Here is a 25,778-nt window from a genome sequence, read left to right as displayed (position 1 = left end):
TAGGCCTATGCTGATACAAGGAATGTTGTGCTACGCTAGTTGTAATCTGACTCGAAAAACTAGGCCCTGCATATTGTTGAGGTGGAAATGGAGGTTGTTGAATGTTTAAAAATGGTTATGGTTGGATAACTGCAGATGGCTGAGGCATACACTGAGGGAATAGCGAATAGATGGCATGGAAGAGAAGTATATTGGTTGAGGACGAGGAACTGTTTACTTCATTTTGTTTATGCTATCAATTACATTTAACACTCCCATTTGAAATTGAAGGAATTCACTGTTAGAATGTTCGCCCCCGGTAGCTGAATGGTCAGCGTGACTGATTGTCAATCCTCTGGGCCCGGTTTCGATTCCCGGCTGGGTCAGGGAATTTTCTCCGCCCAGGGACTGGGTGTTGTGCTGTCCTCATCATCATCCTCATCGACTGTAGGTCGCCGAAGTGGCGTCAAATTGAAAGACGGGCACCTGGCGAACGGTCTGCCTGACGGGGGGCCCTAGCCATACGACTAAATAATAATAATAATAAAAAAAAACTGTTAGGATAGTTCGTCAAATGAGGCTTTAAACTCTGAAGGAAGGAAGGCTTACTGCAGGGTGTTTTAGGTTCCAGAGCTTTGAGTATTTTCATCTCAAGCTCGTATGGTTTCTTATGTTTTCTTCCTCCTGTAAGACTGTATGGCAGGTTTACATTAGTAGAAATCGGAGTTGTAGTACCGGCACCTTCAGGCTCCCTGTCTTCGTCAAGTGTTCCTGGCTCAATTTCTGGGTCCAGGCTGTCTATTGTATCCTTTTCGGTGGAGATCTTGTTTAAAAATTGAAGTTGGTCTGAACACAGGTATTTCTTACTTTTTTTGGCCCCAGATCCACTTTGTTTCGCAGCTTTCTCATCTTTTTTCGATTTTGTGAAACATTCTCAGAGGATGGTCCTCCTTCGGATTACTTCCTTACTTGCATAAATACAAATGTATTATCTGAGTATTTTTTACGAAAACTTTCTTAAATATTGTTGAGTTATGTAATAATTAATGTTCAATTTTTTTTAGATATTTGATGAGTGGCTGTGCGTTTACGGATTTGCACTATAGCTACAGGCTTGGAATTTCAACGGCTAGAAAAATTGTTGAAGAAGTATGTGCAGCGATTTGGTCATTAATGCGAGAAGAGCTTATTCCAACACCAACTTGCGGTACGTGGATGTCAATCGCTTCTGACTTTGAAAGTATCGCTAATTTCTCACACTGTCTTGGCGCTGTCGATGGTAAGCATATAAGACTGACTTGTCCGTTTGACTCTGGATCAATGTATTACGATTACAAAGATTACTTTTCTATTGTGTTTATGGCTGTAGCAGACCCAAAGTACAGATTTGTTTACGTTGATGTAGGAAGCTATGGTAAATAATGTGACTCATCAATATTTAAGAGGCCCAAATTGCGGAAATGAATAGAAAGTGATTCTCAAAGATTACCTGTGGAACAAACTCTTTCAGGGATGGAGAGTCTAAAATACCATACTTATTTGTTCGAGATGAAGCATTTGGCTTACACAAACACCTATTGAGACCCTTTGGAGGAAAACACTTAACAGTTGAGAAAAGAATATTTAACTATCGATTGTGCAGAGCACGAAGATATGTGCAATGTGCATTCTTAGTAATAAATAGCGCGTGTTCCATTGTCCTATCAATGTGGAGCCACATTTTGCAGTGCTCATTGTCAATGCTTGCATCGTATTGCACACCTATGTACATGACAGAGACGGATATATTGTTGACAGCCGGCCAAAGTGGCCGTGCGGTTAAAGGCGCTGCAGTCTGGAACCGCGAGACCGCTACGGTCGCAGGTTCGAATCCTGCCTCGGGCATGGATGTTTGTGATGTCCTTAGGTTAGTTAGGTTTAAGTAGTTCTAAGTTCTAGGGGACTAATGACCTCAGCAGTTGAGTCCAATAGTGCTCAGAGCCATTTGAACCATTTATTGTTGACACAACGACATTCACAGGCCTGGAAGATTTGCCAGGGGAAACTACTACAAGAGGAGGCTTGGCAGCAGTCAATATCAGAATTGTGCTTAGCAGATATTTTGTGTCAGAAGTCGGAAGTGTACTCTGGCAAATGTCTAAAATATAATTTGGCAAATGTGAAACAGAAGATTGTATGAAGTGTCTCTTCTGCAGATAAAAAAATCAGTGTTCTGTAGCCTTCGTGAAATAAATTGCTTTTTTTAAACTTTCAATACTATTTTATTTAGTTAGCCTAGTTACACCTCGACCACCTTATACTGAGAGAATAAATATCCCATGTTTGTAATTATTTACTTAACAAAATTTACGTAACTAACGACTACATGGTAAAATACTGAGTAGACCAACTTCACACGGCCGTAATGCTTTATAAGGAAAAGTAAAATGTTATTCAAATACAAATAAGTATTTACAATTATGGGGGGTAGGACGTCAAACGGGCTGACTTGGAGCAGGAGAGGCACCACAGAACATTTTAATTTCCACTGTCTATACTTTTACAAATAAATTCATATAATTTTGCCAGCATGACCAGAAAGGATTCAGGATTCATACTCATAGCAGTGGAAGTTCAAAAAAGTAACAAAATAATTTTTTTTAATGTGTGAAATTTCATCATTTTTTCACTTACTATTGGCTGCATTTGTTGCTATGAGTACACTTTTCTTCATAAGTAAGACAGATTCTTCGATGAATTTTGCACAGCATTCAAACCATACTTACAGCTGTATGAAACTCTAGAATTTTCCAAAACTATTAAAAACTGTGGTAAAAATTGAGATAATTAACTATAAAATTTGAGTTTTTTTCTAAACATGAAGTTTAAAATGTAACAGCTCATTCAGTTTTTCATAAATTAAATAAATTCTAGAGTTTCATACACCCTTAAGTATGGTTTGCATGCTGTGCAAAATTCATCGAATAATCTCTTACTTATGAAGAAAAGTGTACCTATAGCAACACATCCAGCCAATAGTAAGTGAAAAAATGATGAAATTTCACATGTTAAAAAAAATTTTTGTTATGTTTTTCAACGTCCACAGCTATGAGTGTGAATCCTGAATCCTTCCTGGTCATGCTGACAAAGTTTTATGAATTTATTTGTAAAAGTATAGACAGTGGAAATTAAAATGTTCTGTGGTGCCTCTCCTACCCCAAGTCGGCCCATCTGACGTCCTACCCCCTTAAGTATTTGCTTTGCTTAATAGGTAGTACTTACCAAACGCATTTTTCCTGTATCACTAATGCTCTCAAAATCTGGGTTGAGTGCTGAACATACCTCTTCCTAGGCTTTTCTTGTTGCGTTTATATCCTTATAAATATATAAAGTTTTGTCTCATAATACAGTTTTTGATTCAACTAGCGATATCAAAATTTCAGCGTCAATTCCTTCCATGATGTGAAAATAAGCCAGTGACACACACAAAATGAAAACACGGAAAATCGCAACCTGAAACCAAAATGAACGCTGTAGAAATAACACTGGGGACAGCTCCTGTACGACTGAAATCGTGTAGTGTGAAAGCTAGCACTTGGTCACGTGGGCCTGTGCACGGTGCCGTGCGGCGGCAATGGCACTGGATGGCTGCAACACGACTAAAAAACGTGCCCGTGTTGTAACAGTACAATGTGAAAGGTCTCAGGCTCTTCAACAGTCGACCAAAAAAATTTGCCCGTACTGTTTTTTTCCCGTATGGGCGAAATCGTGTGTGCAACCAGCCTAACGTTAAGATGAATTTCCGATATGTGATGGGTGATCGAAAGATCGCCATTCTGATGCCGAAGAAAATCTTCTGTAACATTTTTTTTAATCACAGTGCCATCAGGCAAAGTGATTTCTTAATAATTTAAGCAAATGTGGAACATCAAAAATAACCCAGACTTTTCTGCTATGATCAACAGGGTTTGAAAAAAATTTCTTGGATGTAGAAGCACCAAGTTGCTTCCACACATTTATATTCTTTGGTCCCATGTCACACTTAACAGCTACAGTATGGATTCCTGCTGTTTCAACTTCTTTTATGTCATTCTGCAACAAATCACTAGACATTGCAACATCAAAGTCGTAATACACTGGCTGCTTCCACTTTGAAAACAAGCTGCGAACCATGACTACTCGGACATTGTTGTGTGGTCCGAGTAATACGTCATTGGACGAATCTTAAGTCTCACGACCGTCAATGCTCATCTCGTCAAAGCTTAGGACACCAATCGCCTCTAATGATGTGAACATTTCTGACCTACCTTTAATTAACTACAAAACTGGTTTCAAAATACCTGGTTGGCACTTGAACTGTTTCGTCCATGTCTGGAGTGTTGACCTGCAGGGAAAAGGATAATTCTTCCTTCTCCGATACGCATATGCTTTAGGAGACAAAGTTCTCAATGTAAGAGTATTTGCAATGTCCTCTGAGCACCACTTTACTCGCTTCCACTTCTTTAACAGACAGCGAATTTGTCCTTGTGCGAAACACTGAGAAAGTGTACTTCTCACATCCGAGCGTACACATTTGTGCTTCTTAGTGTGAGGCACAATTCGTTTTACAGATGCAGCTTGCTTTATAATTTCTTTCCTGGACTTAATTCTTTGTTCCAAACGAATATTTTTAATCTTCAAACTAACCAATTCTTTTTTCAGTTCTTGAATTTCCTATTCCTTAAGATTCAGAAGGATGTAGGCTGCAGTACGTACTGGGAGATGAAGAAGCTTGCACAGGATAGAGTAGCATGGAGAGCTGCATTCAAACCAGTCTCAGGACTGAAGATCACAACAACAACAACAACAAGTGAAATTAGCGAATCAGTAAAAATGTCTGTGTTGCTGGATTTGTCCAGCTTATTTTTCTTGGGAGATAAAGTTTTCAACGTTGAGAGAGCTCTTCTTTTTTAGAACGCTGCCGGTAATATTCGCGGTACTAGGACCTGGTACTTCGAATATATTTCCGTGCCAGTTTGGTATTTTTTGAGACTGAACAGCATTATCCTGTAGCAATTTCCGTGTAGGTAGACCTAACAATTCATTCTGCAAGTCTCGTTTGTAATCGCTTTCCCACAAATGTTCAGAACAAATTCTTGCATTATTATCATTAATTTTGTCCTCTCATTTACAACGAGCAATCCACTTACGCTGTAGTTCAACATTTTTTGGAAAACGATGATAAATTACGCCTTCAGTCTTACGTCCGCTATTACTACATTCAGCAACTGCACAATACGACATATTTGTAGACATAATTCCAAAAACGAAGCTACAAGACTCACGAAACAAACTCCTTTCCAACTGAACACTCCGCAGGACAGGAAATACACACAAAATAACATGTAACACGAACTCCCATGCACGCCTTCGATAGAAACACTGAGCGACACCGTTGTAAACAAACTGCAGTCGCTGCCAGGTGTCGACACTGCTCGAGATTCATCATGGCGGAGAAAAGAGTGGGAGGCCGTAATTGCACTCCCGTGCATATACAGTGTATCATATATAATCGCTGGAAACAGAAAGTTCATTGTTCTTTTCGAAATAATACTGGCTTCTGTAATAGAAATAAAGGGGGCGTGGCGGCATACATGACCGTAACTTTAAATTTTGGTTTATATAGGTCATTTTTCGTTTAAGTAAATAGTCTTCATTGATAGTGCAAAGTCCATGTGAACCTCATCCAATTCTGTTTTGATTTTTGTGGCAGTCGAACCTTCCAAATGAAAATGTGTAATAACAGCACAAAACTCTGTTTCCTGTTTCATAATAGTACAAAACTCCATTTGCTTCATTTTCATTGTAGTCGTCACTCTAACCCAGGGCTTCACAACATACGTGCTCGTGGAGCAAGCTGTGAGCAGCAAGGCGCGAGCACGGAGCAGCGCAAGCACGTTACCCCCACTACCGGACCAGAGCGGAGAGTGGGGAGAGTCACGTGGGGCACACAACAGCTGCCGCCAGTCAATGTAAATCCGCGGTCACCTGCAGGGGTATCACTCACGAATTATTACTGTGACAAATGAAACAAATAAAGGAGAATGTACACATGCCACATAATTTTATTAGCTTAGTGTATGCCTCTACATTCGTAATAATTTGTGAACTGTTATACAATAAAAGGTGTCACTGAAGTGTTGGATTCTCTGTTATCTTGTACTTTTTGCCCTTTACAATTGCGTCTATGTTCGGAGTAATTGTTCTTGTGCATCGTAGGCGCAGCGTGCAGTTTAAATTTCGATCAGACAATGCGTTTCTCAGGCGCGTCTTGTTACATTTCATTGCAGAGAACAGTTATTCACAAACATACATGGAACCAAACATTGATATTATTGTAGCCGCCAGTTTGTGCTAATGAGGAAATCTATCCTGAGGGAAGTGTCTGTAAAATTCCAAAATGTTTTTCTTGTTCTGAAATTTGTCTCTGTATTCTCTGTCACACTGCAGGTCAACAATTTCTAGTTGCAGCTCAGGACGAATCTCTTCAATATTCGCTGAATATGGAGAGAACAGATCAGAATCACTGTCTAATGCTCTCAGATCTTGAAAGCGTTGATCAAATTCTTCCTTAAGGGCAACTAAACTATGTGAATAACGTTCACAATCTTTGTGAACATCTTGCATGGATGATAATTTAGGAAAATGAGCTAGATTTCCTGTTTCCAGCTGACTCACCCAACGTGTGAATTTCATTTTAAAAGCTCGTATTCGATCTATGAAATGAGTAATTAGCAGATCTTTACCTTGTAGTGAAATGTTCAAAGCATTCAGATGGCTAGTTAAATCTGCTAAGAACGCGAGATCACATTTCCATGAAGGCTCTTTCAATTCAGGAACACACATGTTATTTATTTCCATGAACATATTTATCTCATCTAATAGGCAAAAATTCGATTTAATAATTCACCACGACAAAGCCAGCGGACCTCGCTGTAATAAAGCAGGCTACCATACTGGCTTTCTACATCCTCAAGAAAGCTTTTAAATTGTCTGTGTTGTAGCCCATGCTTCCTTAAATAATTGGTTGTACGAACAACAACACTCATCACATTTTTTAGAGTGATACTCTTTGCACAAAAGTTTTCCTGGTGGATCACACAGTGTACGCCCCTTATTTCATTCGGCACGGTCAGTTTTTGCATTTTCTCCTTCAACAGCGCAACGAAACCTAATTTTTTCCCTGTCATCGCTGGTGCACCGTCTGTAGACACTGAAACTAAAGAATTCCACGACAATCCTATATTTTCAACACTTTCTTCAACACTACTTAAAATATCACCTCCGGTTGTAGTGTTCTTCATGGCTACTACATCGAGGAGCTCCTTCCTCACCTGAAGATGTCTATTAACACCTCTAATAAATATGGAAAGCTGCGCTGTTCCAGTGATATCAACACTTTCCTCCAGAGCTAGAGAATACACCATAAAATCTTTATAGATATTTGCAAGCTGGCTCTGGACGTCGTCTGCCATGTCCTGTATGCGACGCATAATGGTCGTGTCAGATAATGGCACAATCCGAAACTGTTCAACTTGAGATGGACACAAATGTTCCGCTGCAACTACGAAACATCTTTTATTAAATCGCCATCAGTGAAGGGGCGCAGGGATTTTGCTAAAAACAAAGCAATTTTGTAGCTCACTCTGAGAGCTGCCTCAGTTGATTTTTCTTCGTCATCCAGATCTTCTTCGGATAGCTTCCTTTTAAGTTTAATAACTTCAAATGGTTCAAATGGCTCTGAGCACTATGGGACTCAACTGCTGTGGTCATCAGTCCCTTAGAACTTAGAACTACTTAAACCTAACTAACCTAAGGACATCACACACATCCATGCCCGAGGCAGGATTCGAACCTGCGACCGTAGCAGCAGCGCGGCTCCGGACTGGAGCGCCTAGAACCGCACGGCCACCACGGCCGGCTTAATAACTTCCTGTGCACGATCTGGTCCATCACATTTTCCACTTCCGTAGTCTTTCGCGTGGTACGACATATAATGTCGCTGCAAATTAAATTTCCTAAAAGAATTCAGCGGTTTGTGACATACTAAACATTTTGCAACACAATCTTTTTCTGTAAACAGATACAATTCCTCCCTATGGGGGTTGAACTGCGAAAGCATGGTTGGGGTTACACAACGGCGACTTGGACATGATTCTTAACCAGCGAAGTGACAGAGCTGATCGTAGTACTTTTAACGTTACACAGTCGGCGCGAATTCAATAGGCACGCTGCGGTCCTATTCATACGTGCGCGCGCATTTCGCCTCCCTCCCCTCCCACCCTACTCCGCGACCTTGCACCTGCTCGCGAGCACGTGCCTGAGCAGACGCGAGTACTCGCGCTCAAAACCGGCCAGTTGTTAAGCCCTGCACTAACCAATATAGATGGTTGTCAACAATGAATTGCGTTCTGTACGTTGTTGTCATTCTTTGTACACTCCTTGGAATACTCAAGCTGACCAACTATGAAGGCGCAACAAAAATGTTCCATCCTTTCATGGAAATTCTCCAGGCTTATGACACGACTCTTGTACATGCGTTTGCATGGTACTGTATAGTGTGGTAGTACTTTCTTTGTACTGAATACTACTGCATTTAGTAAAAATTAGTTATACAGAATTCACTAGTACATCCAAAGATGACGTCATGAGACTGAGAATTATTTGCTTTGAAATTTTGGTTGGGGTGGAGGATGATTCTAGTACACTGATATTCAATACAATTTGTTGTTTGTCGTACCTGTTACTAATGTGTGAACACTTTGCCCAACTACTGTAGTATTTGAGAACTGCAAGGAAGAATTCTCTTCTCACTAAGACTACAAAGCATGTTCAGTAGCAAGAAGCAGCACATTTCGAAGCAGATTTACTTACTCATAGTCCGCCTGCCGTAGCGTAGCGTCAGCGTTACCCCTACTACGCAGGAGGCCCGGGTTCGATTCCCGACAAGGGAATGGGTGTTGTGTGTCCATATCATCTTTTTCATTATCATTAACTCGCAAGTCGCCAAAGTGGCGTCCACTAAAAAGGACTTGCAATACGGCGGCCGAACTCCCCCGAATGGGGCCTCCCGGCCAACGGTGCCATACACTCACTTCATTCATTTTACATACTCATATAATAAAGGTGAATACCAATTCTGTCAAAAGCTGCTAACTTGAAGTTCTCCATTAAATGTAGGAAAGTACGAAACACGGATGCGAATAAAATTAAAGTAGAACACTAGGAATATTCCCATGTGAAATTAAAGCGAGCAGTTCGCACATAGATTCGTGGGCAGTAACAAATACATGCGAGTCCATAGAACACAGTACAACAAAATCAGCTTGTTTGTCATGAAAAATATGGAATCATGTACTCCACCCAATATTATGAATGCGTGTAAAAAGCTAGAAGAAAACGACCAACATATTTACAACGCAATTCAAAGAGTGCAATACAAACAATGACGAGGTGAGACGAACTATTGCATCATGTGATGCCGCAAAATTGGGTTTCACAAATAACTAAACCTTTCAGCTCAGTTCCCAGGCACGTTCCTTATTACTAGGCTAAGAAGTCTACCCATGATGGGAAGAGAAAAAAGAGGGTCATGCAAATCGGATATTTTGAATTACAAATTTCAATTTTTTTGTCGTATTCAAAGTTAGCTGCTAGACCACAAGTGCTAGCGTCATTCTCTGTTTCCGTGTCGTAACACAGGCCTTGCATTTCTTGTATTTTGGTGACACAGGGTAAAAATACTATGATCTCTTTCAGGGATGAATTGTTGTATTTTTCTAAATCGTCTTGTGTCTTTGAGTGAGAGAAGATAGCGAGAAAGTATCTGATGTTTATTTTGGCCTACACAATATAAGAAAACAAGCAGAGCTCTGTTTTATTTTGTGGCACTTGTTTTATAAAATCTGATGAAAAAAAGAACAGACCTCGTCTCTGAATTTTCAGTCATTCCAACACCGGTCTTGATGTCAATACCCTCTTCAACTCAACAGATGCTTCCATGCATTTTTCTGACATAAAAACTTAATTCCCTTCTTTAACAATTTCGTAAGCGGCCTGGTAGTATCCGCAAACACCTTCACGAACTTTCTATAATAATTCGTGAGACCAAGAAAGATTGCATTTCCTTGGTTGTTAGTCGTACTGGAAACTCTTGCACCGCTTGTATTAACTTCAGATTGCTCTTCACTCCATCCTTGTTAATAATATGGCCAAATACACTCCTGGAAATTGAAATAAGAACACCGTGAATTCATTGTCCCAGGAAGGGGAAACTTTATTGACACATTCCTGGGGTCAGATACATCACATGATCACACTGACAGAACCACAGGCACATAGACACAGGCAACAGAGCATGCACAATGTCGGCACTAGTAGAGTGTATATCCACCTTTCGCAGCAATGCAGCCTGCTATTCTCCCATGGAGACAATCGTAGAGATGCTGGATGTAGTCCTGTGGAACGGCTTGCCATGCCATTTCCACCTGGCGCCTCAGTTGGACCAGCGTTCGTGCTGGACGTGCAGACCGCGTGAGACGACGCTTCATCCAGTCCCAAACATGCTCAATGGGGGACAGATCCGGAGATCTTGCTGGCCAGGGTAGTTGACTTACACCTTCTAGAGCACGTTGGGTGGCACGGGATACATGCGGACGTGCATTGTCCTGTTGGAACAGCAAGTTCCCTTGCCGGTCTAGGAATGGTAGAACGATGGGTTCGATGACGGTTTGGATGTACCGTGCACTATTCAGTGTCCCTTCGACGATCACCAGTGGTGTACGGCCAGTGTAGGAGATCGCTCCCCACACCATGATGCCAGGTGTTGGCCCTGTGTGCCTCGGTCGTATGCAGTCCTGATTGTGGCGCTCACCTGCACGGCGCCAAACACACATACGACCATCATTGGCACCAAGGCAGAAGCGACTCTCATCGCTGAAGACGACACGTCTCCATTCGTCCCTCCATTCACGCCTATCGCGACACCACTGGAGGCGGGCTGCACGATGTTGGGGCGTGAGCGGAAGACGGCCTAACGGTGTGCGGGACCGTAGCCCAGCTTCATGGAGACGGTTGCGAATGGTCCTCGCCGATACCCCAGGAGCAACAGTGTCCCTAATTTGCTGGGAAGTGGCGGTGCGGTCCCCTACGGCACTGCGTAGGATCCTACGGTCTTGGCGTGCATCCGTGCGTCGCTGCGGTCCGGTCCCAGGTCGACGGGCACGTGCACCTTCCGCCGACCACTGGCGACAACATCGATGTACTGTGGAGACCTCACGCCCCACGTGTTGAGCAATTCGGCGGTACGTCCACCCGGCGTCCCGCATGCCCACTATACGCCCTCGCTCAAAGTCCGTCAACTGCACATACGGTTCACGTCCACGCTGTCGCGGCATGCTACCAGTGTTAAAGACTGCGATGGAGCTCCGTATGCCACGGCAAACTGGCTGACACTGACGGCGGCGGTGCACAAATGCTGCGCAGCTAGCGCCATTCGACGGCCAACACCGCGGTTCCTGGTGTGTCCGCTGTGCCGTGCGTGTGACCATTGCTTGTACAGCCCTCTCGCAGTGTCCGGAGCAAGTATGGTGGGTCTGACACACCGGTGCCAATGTGTTCTGTTTTCCATTTCCAGGAGTGTAGTTAACCTTTTCCAGCACAAAGTGACATTTTCCCATGATGAGTGTCAAATGCGCGCCTTGTAAACTTTTTAACACTTCCCTCAGACCTTTGCTCTTGCATATCCCTTAAAAAAACGATTATATCATCAAGATATACAAGACACTGGCGCGGTTTCAATCTCTTCAGCATCCGTACAGCAATTGTTGGAACGGTGCCAATGCATTCTTCAACTAAAACGACATCTTTATGTATTGATAGCGTCCCCAAGGTGCAGAAAACGTCGTTTTCGGTCTATCTTCCAGAGCAACTTGTAACTGATTGTGTCCACTGTCGAGAAGTAGCGGCTTTTCCCTAGGTTTTCTACCATCTCCATGAAGTTTGGAACTGGATAGGCATTTGTCTTAGTTTTATTATTCAAATGGCCGTCATCGCAACAAACTCGATACTTTTTCGAGCCATCCATAGACTTCTTCGCCACGATCGTAAGTGCTGTCCCACCAGGGGCACACTTTTCTATGATTCTACCAGCCAACTGTTGGTTCAAAAATTCCTCCAAAGCTTGTTGCAGTGATCGTGAAATTCTGTACGGCCTCCGACACCACTGCTTCATTTCATGTCGGAATCATGTGTTGTGTTACTGGCGTAGCAGGCAATGACCCTCGCAGAAAAAAACAAATCTTGAAATTCTAGCAACAGATCCTCCATTTGCGTCCTATCTATTCCCCTTAAATGCTTCATTTTTTTTCACAAATGCAGTCCTAGCAGAATCCTTTGTCTCATCGCAACCAACACCCCCTGTGCTGCAATCTTCCTCATCTGGAATCTCCTTTGTAACCAATAACGTCGCCTTTAACAATTTAACTTCTTCAGCGACAAAATTATCCACATTGACATGTATTACTTTGCCTCTGTCCCTCTCTTGTATGCGAACAATACTACGTTTCACCAAACAACATGACACATCCAGTATTTCACTACCCTCTAGCAGTTCCCTTACAATGACAAATCAACTGGTAATTCAGGCTCCACATTCACCCACAGCGATTTTCAGGTGACTCCTGACACACAGTAATGCGAATCAAGTCTTAATGTCACTACTAGTGGTTTAAATCGATTGTTTTGCACATTAGACTTTCCTTGTGGCAGATCACCATTGACACCAATTTCATTTAGTCGGAGTGTCTTCGCACCTAGTTCTACTGCATGTCATCAAAGGTCAATTACAGTACGATGTTGATGCAGAAAGTGCAACCTAGGATCATACTGTAGCCCTCACTTACATTCAATACCACTTCTACACATTGCTTAAACCTGGTTGCCTCGAACAAGAAACTCATCACTGCTGACCCAATAGTCATACATCACTACCCCCTACACCACACAAATTATAATGTGGTGGGTTCAAACGCCTCTTTGCCACTAACTCTCTTGTGTCCACTGAGACATGTACCTCTGCATATAATAAAACTTCATATTTCGACCATCTATCGCACCCATTATGGCACATTCCGCCTCTGCATTCGTACTCAGTACATTTACTTTTACTGGAACTCCTGTCAGTGGCTTGAGGTCCCCTCCTGAGTTTAACCGACCCTTCCTTCCCCCTGGACCACCTCTATTACCATCCCTACATGCTTGTTAGTGACATACACCCCACGTACTACAACCCAATATAATTTTTGGCTACCTCTATTACCCCCATCACTCCTTTGTGGGTGGTAGCACTGTCTTTGCTTATGTCCAATTTGTCCACAATTAAAAACCTTTGCATTCAACACAAATACATGTCACTGATCCCTCACCCCTCTCGATTCATCATTTTTCCTGTATTCCAGTGCTTACCTAACTCCAGCCTGGAAATCTTTAGGTGCTCCTGTATACACCCTCCTAGACATCTACGATGCAAAGCCCAACCGGAAAACATCGAGAGCTCGCTACTCAGTCTCCTGCAACACCACTTTGTTCACCTCGTCATTCTGCAATAACATGAACACTCAACCGACCGGAGTGACCGAGCGGTTCTAGGCGCTACAGTCTGGAACCGCACGACCGCTACGGTCGCAGGTTCGAATCCTGTCTCAGGCATGGACTTGGAAGAGCAGTTGAACGGAATGGACAGTGTCTTGAAAGGAGGGTATAAGATGAACATCAACAAAAGCAAAACGAGGATAATGGAATGTAGTCGAATTAAGTCGGGTGATGCTGCGGGAATTAGATTAGGAAATGAGACACTGAAAGTAGTAAAGGAGTTTTGCTATTTGGGGAGCAAAATAACTGATGATGGTCGAAGTAGAGAGGATATGAAATGTAGACTGGCAATGGCAAGGAAAGTGTTTCTGAAGAAGAGAAATTTGTTAACATCGAGTATAGATTTAAGTGTCAGGAAGTTGTTTCTGAAAGTATTTGTATCGAGTGTAGCCATGTATGGAAGTGAAACATGGATGATAAATAGTTTAGACAAGAAGAGAATAGAAGCTTTTGAAATGTGATGCTACAGAAGAATGCTGAAGATTAGATGGGTAGATCACATAACTAATGAGGAGGTATTGAATAGAATTGGGGAGAAGAGGAGTTTGTGGCACAACTTGACTAGAGGAAGGGATCGGTTGGTAGGGCATATTCTGAGGCATCAAGGGATCACCAATTTAGTATTGGAGGGCAGCGTGAAGGGTAAAAATCGTAGAGGGAGACCAAGAGATGAATACACTAAGCAGATTCAGAAGGATGTGTGCTGCAGTAGGTACTGGGAGATGAAGAAGCTTGCACAGGATAGAGTAGCATGGAGAGCTGCATCAAACCAGTCTTAGGACTGAAGACCACAACAACAACACAATGTAGAAATTACAGGTAGTCGCAGAGTACTCTATTAACCTACATCTTCTTCCTAATCATGAGCTACCTGGACTCCCTACACTGTCTCGATGTGTGTCCTAAACGATTACGTGTAAAGCGATTCACAGCTATCGATTTAGACCAAGGGGCAGAGTGCCCAAACAAATTACACTGTGTACATTGCACAGGCACCAAACACTTCCCCGTAGAATTTCCTTTAAACTGCCATTATTCAGCTGGTTCCTGTAGTCTGGTAAAGGTAATCCTTCCATAATTATGTTCCCCAATCTTCGACCCATTCACTATCACCATACAAGAGCAAAAACAGACTCACTCATCCTAACGACGTATTGAGGGCTGTGGCTCAGATGATGCACTGCAGGGGTGGCACCGCTCCGCTGTCGATTGCAGTGACATCGACCCTCCTGACACCAATCTGTCGCATGCTCGTGAATGCATGAGTGGTGGTGACAGGCCGTGGGCCCAGGGCAAACACTGTTAACAGATATAAAGAACTTTATTGACCTTGGTACATGGCATAGCAAAGCAGCTACGCCTCTCCCTGCTGACCCTGGCTGGGGCCGTTGTACTGGCAGCAGCTCCTGCCTGCCCTGCTGCTGATACAGCATTTTGAGCTGCTGAAGCCAGCAGCCTCTGTAGCCCATGGACGTTGATATCAATGGCGAGTCATGTTGAGTTGCGATGCCGTTCCACTCGGGAGATGGCCCCTCTGCTCTGCATGTAGTCGTGGTCACAGTGTGCAGATTCTGTGGTGTGCTAGACTCAACCTGCTGTCCTCAGACAGAAGTCTTCTGGCAGCTGTCTTCGTGGCGCCAAGCCCCGCTAGGAACTCGGCATTGGAGTCAGCAGGCACGGACGGTAGATCGGCAGGGGTGAGACACCAAGACTTTTGAAGGGATTAGTACAGACAGCGGATGCCGCCCAGTCTCGGACCCATAGGAGCAGCTGGTGGAACCAAGATGTCTTGCTGTTCAACAGTGCTCTGATATCGTGATGGTACTCTTGGCTTCTGACGATAACAAGTGATCCCTGCCTTCAAATCCACTCTTGTTTACATGCCTCCAGTGCCCAGCTGTGTCACTTAAAACCGGCGCCTAGACACGTTGCCGAAATTTCGCTGTTCCACTTGCTGTACGGTTAAGTCTGTGCTGTGCTGTTTATCGCTGAGCTCGGCTATCCCCACTGTGCAATCCACTGGCGTGTCTGGTATTGTAATCCACATGTTACCGTAACGGCGGCTGCCGACCCAAAGCTTTTAAGGTAATGCTGTTTGAGGCTTCCATGCTACTTTTCCTTATTTTTGTTAAAGACTGATAATTTACTGAGCAAAGACTGGATCGCAGCACTACACTTATGAGACTCTGGTCAGCAATTCGGCTGCATATGACTGCAAGGGGCACTTGTGATGCTGGTTAAACTACAACCGTACCGGCACCGCGTGGGTTTGGCGTCCAAAATATTTCGTGAGTAACTGAGAGATTTCCTCAGAGTTAGATTTCCCGGACGCGGTAGAGAGCTTCAAATTTTGAACGATTTCGTACAATCTTGTATAGCTGGACAATAACAAGGCGGCCTTATCAGCTCGATCCACGATACGCCTAACCTGGCACTGTAGCAAGAACCGGTGTAGGCAATTCTCTCACCTTTCCGTAGGCGCCGGCGAATGGCGTCAGGGTAGAAGCTTCTATGCGTATGACTAGCCCGCCACCTCGGCGGCTTGAGAGCGGGGCATTTCAGCATTCCGTATGAGCAGCTCCTTCATCTGCTACTGTCACAGGAATAGTAATAGTAGTAGTAGTTGTTGTTGGTGCTGTTGTTCCTGGAGGCACAACTGTTCCTACCAGCATTGCAAAAATGCTGGGTCTACGGTGGTCACAAATTAAGCTTATGAGAAAAAACTAAAATAAAAGTTTCACAATGTACTCTACCGCCATTTTTGTATCTGCCCAGGCATGACAATAATGCTAAACTGTCCTCTCTGCACAAATTGCACTGCTCTAGCCGACGGTGGTTGCTCGCCTTGGAAACTGGGGTGCTGGTCGGCGGAAGAGGAAAAATTCGATGTTCGGCACAGTCTGGAGAGTATACAGACCAACCAACATGTAGAGACCAACATGTAGTGACCTGCGTGAATGAGCGAGTGAACTAGCATGTGGAACCAAGAGCATGCGAAGGCCAGATCAGTGCTAGTCGATACCACAAGGAATTTAACGCAAATTGCGATCGCAATCGCAACAACGTTTTGGTTTGCATGTAAGAGCTTCACCTATACATTACAAATATACACAAAATATTTGTTATTGACAGTAGGTATCCCTGGGCAAAAGATAACGACGATGAACATGCCACAGAGTATAAAGTGCCGGAAACAGAGTTACTTATCGCAGTAGGAGTACTTCATGAATGCCTGCACGAAGCAGTCTTCTGAGTCACACTGCATTTTAAGATCAAAAATACGTTCGGGTGGTGTTTGAAACCTCTCCAGTCTGAAGTCATCACATTCGGCTACAGTTCAGGACTAGAGGACGAAGTCAGCGAAGACTGGAGAGCACAATTGATTGTGTAGAATACACATTAGGGACGAAATTGAATCCCCCGACGATGGTGTGAACTGATAATTGCCACAGATACTGTGATCTTAAATAAACTTCAGTAGCGCCTTGAACTGTCGGAAAAACAGCACATCAAGTGGCTGAATGTAAGATGTGCACCCAAGAGGGATGATCTTGACTGAATACATCATATTTTGCGGTTGGGTAGCATTGATATGAATCCTGTCACGATATTTCCCAAGCGAATCTACCAGAAGAAGAGACTCCTTCGCTGCTTACGGGAAGTAGACATCTCCAAATAATTACTTCATGATTTGTTTTGTGATTAGGCCGAACTTCGAGGCAACTTGAACCAGATTTTGCGGTTTCAGCTTGTGTTGCACTACTCGCACTCCAAACTGACTTCTAGGTTCCTGGTAAATTACCAGCATCTTTGAAAACACGTATCCAGCTGCCGACGTAACTGGTTGTATGGAGTAAGGATAAGTTATTGCACGATCACCCCGCAGCAAACTTCTAACATTGAGACGAACGTAAAGGAAATGGTAGTTCCAATCATAATGCAGGCATACACATGGCCGAATACAAAAGCCGCACAGTGTCTCAATGCGTGTTACCAAAATGAATGTCTCACAAACTCTTATAATCAGAAAAGGATTGTGAGAAACTCACTGAGAATAGGCACAAAAGAACAAATACAGGAACCAACGACACATGTCGAAATGCCGATTGATCGTTGTACACGCTAAGATTTGTGAAAAATCAGCAGATTTAAGTTCTGCAACTATAATACATCCAGAATGTGGCTTCAATTCTAATGGATTACACAAGTAATTGGGACGATCAAAAGCCTTTCGCGAAACATGTTTGAGCGTAATGGAAAATTCGTTACCCACAGCCTGGAGCACAGATCATCAGGAGTATGTCTACTGGAATGAAATTTTCTCTCTGCAGCGGAGAGTACGTTGATATGAAACTTCCTAGTAAATTAAAACTGTGTGCCGAACCAAGACTCGAACTCGGGACCTTTCGCCTTTCGTGGGCAAGGGCTCTTCCATCTGAGCTACCGAAGCACGACTCACGCCCCGTCCTCACTGCTTTAATTCCGCCAGTACCTTGTCTCCTACCTTCCAAACTTCACAGAAGCTCTCCTACACACAGTTTTAATCTGCCAGTATGTTTTAGTATGTCTTCTCTTTCTCATGGTCATTCGGAAACTTTCCAATAACAAAAAAAGGTGATACCTCCTTTCCCCACAGCCCAAAGTTACCAATCTACACTCCTGGAGATGGAAAAAAGAACACATTGACACCGGTGTGTCAGACCCACCATACTTGCTCCGGACACTGCGAGAGGGCTGTACAAGCAAAGATCACACGCACGGCACAGCGGACACACCAGGAACCGCGGTGTTGGCCGTCGAATGGCGCTAGCTGCGCAGCATTTGTGCACCGCCGCCGTCAGTGTCAGCCAGTTTGCCGTGGCATACGGAGCTCCATCGCAGTCTTTAACACTGGTAGCATGCCGCGACAGCGTGGACGTGAACCGTATGTGCAGTTGACGGACTTTGTGCGAGGGCGTATAGTGGGCATGCGGGAGGCCGGGTGGACGTACCGCCGAATTGCTCAACACGTGGGGCGTGAGGTCTCCACAGTACATCGATGTTGTCGCCAGTGGTCGGCGGAAGGTGCACGTGCCCGTCGACCTGGGACCGGACCGCAGCGACACACGGATGCACGCCAAGACCGTAGGATCCTATGCAGTGCCGTAGGGGACCGCACCGCCACTTCCCAGCAAATTAGGGACACTGTTGCTCCTGGGGTATCGGCGAGGACCATTCGCAACCGTCTCCATGAAGCTGGGCTACGGTCCCGCACACCGTTAGGCCGTCTTCCGCTCACGCCCCAACATCGTGCAGCCCGCCTCCAGTGGTGTCGCGACAGGCGTGAATGGAGGGACGAATGCAGACGTGTCGTCTTCAGCGATGAGAGTCGCTTCTGCCTTGGTGCCAATGATGGTCGTATGCGTGTTTGGCGCCGTGCAGGTGAGCGCCACAATCAGGACTGCATACGACCGAGGCACACAGGGCCAACACCTGGCATCATGGTGTGGGGAGCGATCTCCTACACTGGCCGTACACCACTGGTGATCGTCGAGGGGACACTGAATAGTGCACGGTACATCCAAACCGTCATCGAACCCATCGTTCTACCATTCCTAGACCGGCAAGGGAACTTGCTGTTCCAACAGGACAATGCATGTCCGCATGTATCCCGTGCCACCCAACGTGCTCTAGAAGGTGTAAGTCAACTACCCTGGCCAGCAAGATCTCCGGATCTGTCCCCCATTGAGCATGTTTGGGACTGGATGAAGCGTCGTCTCACGCGGTCTGCACGTCCAGCACGAACGCTGGTCCAACTGAGGCGCCAGGTGGAAATGGCATGGCAAGCCGTTCCACAGGACTACATCCAGCATCTCTACGATCGTCTCCATGGGAGAATAGCAGCCTGCATTGCTGCGAAAGGTGGATATACACTGTACTAGTGCCGACATTGTGCATGCTCTGTTGCCTGTGTCTATGTGCCTGTGGTTCTGTCAGTGTGATCATGTGATGTATCTGACTCCAGGAATGTGTCAATAAAGTTTCCCCTTCCTGGGACAATGAATTCACGGTGTTCTTATTTCAATTTCCAGGAGTGTATTAACCAACGCGCATGTCCCTGGTATCCAAAGCTTCATGCTTCAGGGATATAGATACTTTTCTTCAGCGGGTGCCACGTCTGTTGCTGACGAGATACTAGAAGCGTGATGAAAATAACTTTCAACGAGTCGGCAAACGAATGGTAACGAGATGGGGAGCTTTTAATATCAATGGGGGCTACTCTGGGAAGAGGGCAGAGCTGGAAGAGGCTGCAAGTAAGATGGGGTTGGAACGTTTTAGCTGTTAGTGACATTCGGGTAAGGGGTGAGAAAGAAGAGGAAGTGGGAGAATACAAGGTCTGCCTGTCAGGAGTCAAAGCAGGAATAGCACAATGGGGTGTAGGGCTTTACATCAGGAAAGAAATGGAACCCAGCGTAGTTGCAATAAGGTATGTAAACGAACGACTGATGTGGGTAGATTTGACAGTATCTAGCAAGAAAATTAGGATTGTGTCAGTATATTCGCATTGTGAAGGGACAGATCAAGATAAGATGGATAGTTTTTATGATGCACTCAGTGATGTAGTTGTTAGAGTAAAGGACAAGGACAGTGTTCTGCTCATGGGTGATTTTAATGCCAGGATTGGAAATCGAACAGAAGGGTATGAAAAGGTTATGGGTAAATTTGGAGAGGATATGGAGGCCAACAGGAACGGGAAACAACTCTTGGATTTCTGTGCCAGTATGGGCTTAGTAATCACAAACTCCTTTTTTAGACATACGAACATTCACCGGTATACTTGGGAAGGCAGGGGAACCAGATCTGTCATTGACTATATAATAACAGACCAGGAATTCAGAAAGGCTGTGAGGGACACACGTGTATTCAGGGGATTCTTTGATGACACTGATCACTATTTAATCTGCGGTGATATTCGTATTGTGAGACCGAAAGTCAGGAGGTTAGGTCCATATATAGGAGGATAAGAGTGGAGAAACTTCAAGATAAGGAAATCAGGTACAAGTACTTAACAGTGATCTCAGAAAGGTACCAGTTAGTTGAATGTAGTCATTGGAAAAGGAATGGACAAGGTACAGCGACACAGTACTAGAAGTGGCTAAAGAATGTCTTGGAACAGTAGAGTGTAAAGGTAGGATGAAGCAAACAGCTTGGTGGAATGACACAGTCAAGGCAGCCTGTAAAAGGAAAAAGAAGGCGTATCAAAAATGGCTGCATACTAGAACTCAGGTAGACAGAGAAAGTTATGTTGAAGAAAGAAACAAAGCCAAACAGATAATTGCAGCATCCAAGAAGAAATCTTGGGAAGACTTTGGAAACAGGTTGGAGACTTTGGGTCAAGCTGCTGGAAAACCGTTCTGGAGTGTAATTAGCAGTCTTCGAAAGGGAGGTAAGAAGGAAATGACAAGTATTTTGGATAGGTCAGGAAAACTGGTGGTGAATCCTGTTGATGCCTTGGGCAGATGGAGGGAATATTTTGAAGAGTTGCTCAATGTAGGTGAAAATACGATCATTAATGTTTCAGATTTCGATGTACAATGGGATAGGAATAATGATGGAAATAGGATCACATTTGAGGAAGTGGAGAAAATGGTCAATAGATTGCAGTGCAATAAAGCGGCTGGGGTGGATGAAATTAAGTCGGAACTCATGAAATACAGTGGAATGTCAGATTACTCGTCCAGTTTCCGTATCTGTAACTTGAAATCGGAGGATAGCAGACTGCCGTTCATATACGGTAGGGTTAAGCTTACCGTAACATTTAAGCCTGTGTACTCCATGTTGTTTCCTCATCTCGATCGGCCGCCGACGTCCTTGAAGTTATCCTGTAGAATGCTTTGCGCAAGCCACTTGAACGGCTCTTAATCTCTTCGGCATCAGCCTTTTTCCAACTAATGACTTTACACTGATTGCAGCCATCTGCGTCGATAAGCTTGCGTAAGATATCTCTGCTGGTATTTATTGCTACGTGGAGCTATTAGCTGTTTTATCTTATGTGCAGCGGAATTCTACAGCCGTCTTATAGTCATTTAGTTTGAAACCAGAAAAACGTCTACTTTATATACATGGTGTTTCAAAAGTGATGGTCAATATTCAGGGATATGACAGGAATGATCAATCGAAACAAAAAAGTCAAGTAAACTTGGGATTTAAAACGCATACCTTAAGAGCTATCAGCAATTCTTGATCTTGGATGCTGTGAAACAAATCTCTTCTGCTCCAAGCTCTTTGCTTTCCATATTTTTGGAAGTGATAGTATGGACCAAAACAAGGAAAAATGTCCAGTAAACTAGTGCTCTAAAACGCATACCTTAAGACCTATGAGCACTCGTTCATCTTCACTACTTTGAAATACAACTCTTCTAATGAACAAGTGCTCATAACTTTTAAGGTACACATTGGAGAGCATTGGAGAGTAGGTGTTTACTGGACTTTTTTCTTGTTTTGGTCCATACTACCACTTTCCAAAATATGGAATGCAAAGAGCTTGCAGTAGAAGAAATTTGTTTCACAGTACTGAAAATCAAGAATTGCTCATAGCTCTTAAGGTATGCATTTTAGAGCCCATGTTTGTTTGACTTTTTTGTTTCGAATGATCATTCCTGTCATGGCCCTGAATATTGACCACCACTTCTGAAATACCCTGCTGTATATGTATAAAAATCACTGTACGTCTCCTCTGAAACCTCTGTATCGATTTCATCCAAACCTGGACATATATCAGTTACTTTCTGAAAAGAAGCCCTACCATAGGTACCTTGAAGAAACCAAAGGTCGACCGCGAATTGTAACTGACGGCTACTCACGCCATGAAGCCTGGGAAGCGACCTGTGTATTGTGGACGAATGCACTCTGGAATAGGCAGCTCACCAGGTCTGCACCATCCCCGTGTACATCCATCTCTTCACCACTCCTGGTTGTTAGGCCATATGGCAGGCCACAGTCAGGCTGGTATCCCACCACTGTGTGGGCTGTCTCCAGACACGTCTTCCGCCTGGAACCTCAATGACTGTAGTAGAATTGTCTTCACTGATGAGTCCCACTTCGAACTGAACGGTGATGACCAGCGAAGGCGTGTCTGGAGAGGCCCTGGACAGTGGTACGGTACCAACCTGACTGTTGCTTATCATACGGCCAGATATCCAGGAATGATGGTCTAGGGTACCATTTTTTTTTTTCATAGCTGGACGTCTTTGGCTGTAACACGCGGCACCCTTACAGCACAGCGGTACGTCGACAATATTCTGCATCCTGTTTTGCTGCCCTTCAGGGCAAGCCACCCTGGGCTTACTTGCCCACATGTGGTGAGAATTTCTACTGCTTATCCTCGTGCTTGCCAAACCCTACCTTGGCCAGCAGGTTCACCAGATGTCTCACCAATTAAGAATGTTTGGAATATTATGGCTAGGGCCCTCCAACCAGGGATTTTGACGATCCCCCAGGAGGACATCAACAACTCTATCAATCATTGCTAAGCCGAATAACTGTTTGCATTCGGGCCAGAGGTGGTACAACGCGTTAAAAATGGTTCAAATGGCCCTGAGCACTGTGGGACTTAACATCCGAGGTCATCAGTCCCCTAGAACTTAGAACTACTTAAACGTAACTAACCTAAGGACATCACACACATCCCTGCCCGAGGCAGGATTCAAACCTGCGACCGCAGCAGTCGCGTGGTTCCAGACTGAAGCGCCTAGAATCGCTCGGCCACAGCGGCCGGCTCCAACGCGTTATTGACTTACTCAATTTGCAAAACTCTTTCTCCTGTGTAAATCATCTAGTTTTTTCCGAAATTGCAGTTATTTGTTTGTCTGTACATGTACATCACATCTACCGATTTTCGTTCCATTCGGAGAATTCCTTCGTGGTGCGTCATTTATCGTCTTAGGATGTACGTTAAATACATATGAAATATTTATATGTGTGAAGCATACGTGAGATATGCTTATTTGGGCGATGGCATGAGCAAAAGGTTAGTTGGCTACTAAAACCTTTTGCCTCTGAGCAGTATCGTACCTGGAATTCCTATAAATCGGGTCGTTTCCGTGTGTTTTAGCGGGAATCATGACAAAAGTACGGTTATTTTTCGATGGATGAAGCATGTGACACCTCGAAGGTACACAAAACAGCAATCTATTAAGAGAAGACTTATTTCTTGTTGTCTTTCTTAATTACCGCTGAAGCGAAGATCACTCTCCGCCACTCTGTACATCGCCTTCTTGTCTATATCTCATCGACGTCACGCAGGTGGCCTGATAGAAAGTGTGCACTTCAGCCCTGGCCCATCTAACGCTTGTCGGTGACTCGACTAAGTTTGTGATAGACGGCACGTGTCCGTTTATTCGGTACGAATGCGACACCATGTGCTACCTACACTACTGGCCACACCACGAAGATGACGTGCTACAGACGCGAAATTTAACCGGCAGGAAGAAGATGCTGTAATATGCAAATGATTGGCTTTTCAGAGCATTCACACAAGGTTGGCGCCGGTGGCGACACCTACAACGTGCTGACATGAGGAAAGTTTCCAACCGATTTCTCATATACAAACAGCAGTTGACCGGCGTTGCCTGGTGAAACGTTGTTGCGATGCCTCGTGTAAGGAGGAGAAATGCGTACCATGACGTTTCTGACTTTGATTAAGGGCAGGCCACGGTGGTCTCGCGGTTCTAGGCGCGCAGTCCGGAACCGCGCGACTGCTACAGTCGCAGGTTCGAATCCTGCCTCGGGCATGGATGTGTGTGATGTCCTTAGGTTTAAGTAGTTCTAAGTTCTAGGGGACTGATGACCACATCTGTTAAGTCCCATAGTGCTCAGAGCCATTTGAATTTTGGTTAAGGTCGGACTGTAGCCTATCAAGATTGCGATTTATCGTATCGCGACATTGCTGCTCGCGTTGGTCGAGATCCAATGACTGTTAGCAGAATATGGAATCGGTGGGTTCAGGAGGGTAATACGGAACGCCGAGCTGGATCCCAACGGCCTCGTATCACTAGCAGTCGAGATGACAGGCGGATCAAGCAGCCACGTCTCGATCCCTGAGTCAACAGACAGGGACGTTTGCAAGGCAACAACCATCTGCACGAACAGTTCGACGACGTTTGCACCAGCATGGACTATCAGCTCAGAGACCATGGCTGCGGTTACCCTTGACGCTGCATCACATACAGGAGCGCCTGCGATGGTGTACTCAACAACGAACCTGGGTGCACGAATAGCTAAACGTAATTTTTTCGGATGAATCCAGGTTCTGTTTACAGTATCATGATGGTCGCATCCGTGTTTGGCGACATCGCGGTGAACGTACATTGGAAGCGTGTATTCGTCATCGCCATACTGGCGTATCACCCGGCGTGATGGTATGGGGTGCCATTGGTTACACGTCTCGGTCACCTCTTGTTCGCATTGACGGCACTTTGAACAGAGGACATTACATTTCAGATGTGTTACGACCCGTGGCTCTACCCTTCATTCGATGCCTGCGAAACCCTACATTTCAGCAGGATAATGCACGACCGCAGGTTGCAGGTCCTGGACGGGCCTTTCTGGATACAGAAAATGTTCGACTGCAGCCCTGGTCAGTACATTCTCCAGATCTCTCACCAATTGAAAACGTCTGGTCAGTGGTGGCCGAGCAACTGGCTCGTCACAATACGCCAGTCACTCCTCTTGATGAACTGTGGTATCGTGTTGAAGCTGCATGGGCCGCTGTACCTGTACAGGCCATCCAAGCTCTGTTTGACGCAATGCCGAGGCGTATCAAGGCCGTTATTATGGCCAGAGTTGGTTGTTCTGGGTACTGATTTCTCAGGATCTATGCACCCAAATTGCGTGAAAATGTAATCACATGTCAGTGCTAGTATAATGTATTTGTCCAGTGGATACCCGTTTATCATGTGCATTTCTTCTTTCTGTATCAATTTTAATGGCCAGTAGTGTAATATGTTTCAAAACCCCGCACTTGAAAACGGGGTGCTTCCGGGGCTCATACCTCGGGTAGTGTTGGTGATAGAAAGGTAGGGTTAAGTGTTTTGGATAGCCTTTTGGATAGGGACCATTTGTATACCCAATAGAACATTGTCTGAGTGTCA

This window comes from Schistocerca cancellata, chromosome 5 (assembly GCF_023864275.1).
Source record: "Schistocerca cancellata isolate TAMUIC-IGC-003103 chromosome 5, iqSchCanc2.1, whole genome shotgun sequence".
In the NCBI taxonomy this organism is placed as follows: domain Eukaryota; kingdom Metazoa; phylum Arthropoda; class Insecta; order Orthoptera; family Acrididae; genus Schistocerca; species Schistocerca cancellata.
Note: the sequence above shows the minus strand (reverse complement) of the source record.